The sequence below is a fragment of the Leuresthes tenuis genome, unplaced genomic scaffold (assembly GCF_036924035.1).
Source record: "Leuresthes tenuis unplaced genomic scaffold, fLeuTen1.0.hap1 SCAF_14, whole genome shotgun sequence".
Classification (NCBI taxonomy): domain Eukaryota; kingdom Metazoa; phylum Chordata; class Actinopteri; order Atheriniformes; family Atherinopsidae; genus Leuresthes; species Leuresthes tenuis.
This window is the reverse complement of record NW_027325368.1, coordinates 31,539,179-31,540,273: the sequence shown is the minus strand read 5'-3', so window position 1 is coordinate 31,540,273 and position 1,095 is coordinate 31,539,179. Positions and strand designations below refer to the sequence as shown.

Here is a 1,095-nt window from a genome sequence, read left to right as displayed (position 1 = left end):
AAGCTCAGAGAAGGCAGACAGGACAGAGACGGAGAAGCTTCAGTCAGACAGAGAAAAAGATGAAACTGAGGTAAATGTTGGAGTCAAAGGTGCAGAGTTACACCTCACACTTCACTCTGTTTAACGTGAATCCTTAACTCATAACATCACCAGATTGTTCCATTTATTCATTAGAAGTTATCATGCTTTTGTTTTTCTTCTGTCAGAGAAACCAAACACCCCCCCCCCCCCAGAAAACACTGATGCAGCATCTTCGGTTGGAGAAGCAGGACCTCATTAGATGTAACGCTGCACTTACAGGTGAGACTTCTACATGTATGAAGACAGTTTCAGTGCTTTTCATCATGTGTGCTTGGTGCTAATTTCATGATTGTTGTCTCCAGCTTTTAAAACATGAGCAACCAGCATGAATCCAGACTACAGTCATCATGCAGATGCTGCAGAGACAGACAAAAAGGTCTAAAGTAAGTACTGACACTTCCCCTCACAGCTCACATACAGTAAGGGTGTCTGTTTATGATTAATGCTGTTAATGATTGTGTGTCCAGCTTTCCATCTGAGGTCCTGCTGAACCGAACACCTGCCCTTCCACAGGAGGATTCAAACTGCATCGTGACGTGTCCAAGGAGAAGAACTATGAAAAAAGGTGAGTGTTTTTATCTTTCCTCAATACATTGATTGTACTTTGGATATTTTTTGTGATGAATCAAAAACAAGAAAATTTATCTACATGAAACTCAACATTTGGTTTCCTCTCTTTTTGTCTTATGAAGCAGAGAAGGACTCCCATCAGCTGCAGTGACCCAAACAACCTTGAGCAAACACAGATGTGACCGAGGACTCCGATGAAGACTGGAGTTTCTATCACCATAGGACAGAGGTAAGATTTGAATGTTGTTGGGTTTAATGTCCTCATGTCTTCCTCTTACTGTGATGGTGAATGCTTACAGATATTTCTCTACACAGGGACCCCTATTATAGACTGTGACATGTTAAAGTTTATCAAAACTGACTGAATTATAATGAGCTGTTGTTGCTAAATAAACACATTTAAACTGTCAGTATGTCTGAACATTACTTTCTGTCCTCCTCCTC

General features: G+C 40.8%; 1 long non-coding RNA gene across 1 annotated transcript; it reads left to right on the top strand.

The window, feature by feature from the left end:
- Positions 1–222: 222 nt before the first annotated feature.
- LOC140269368 (uncharacterized) lies at positions 223–631 on the top strand. Its single transcript, XR_011907612.1, has 3 exons — positions 223–300; positions 384–464; positions 549–631. It is a non-coding gene; the product is annotated as an uncharacterized lncRNA (long non-coding RNA).
- Positions 632–1,095: the final 464 nt, after the last annotated feature.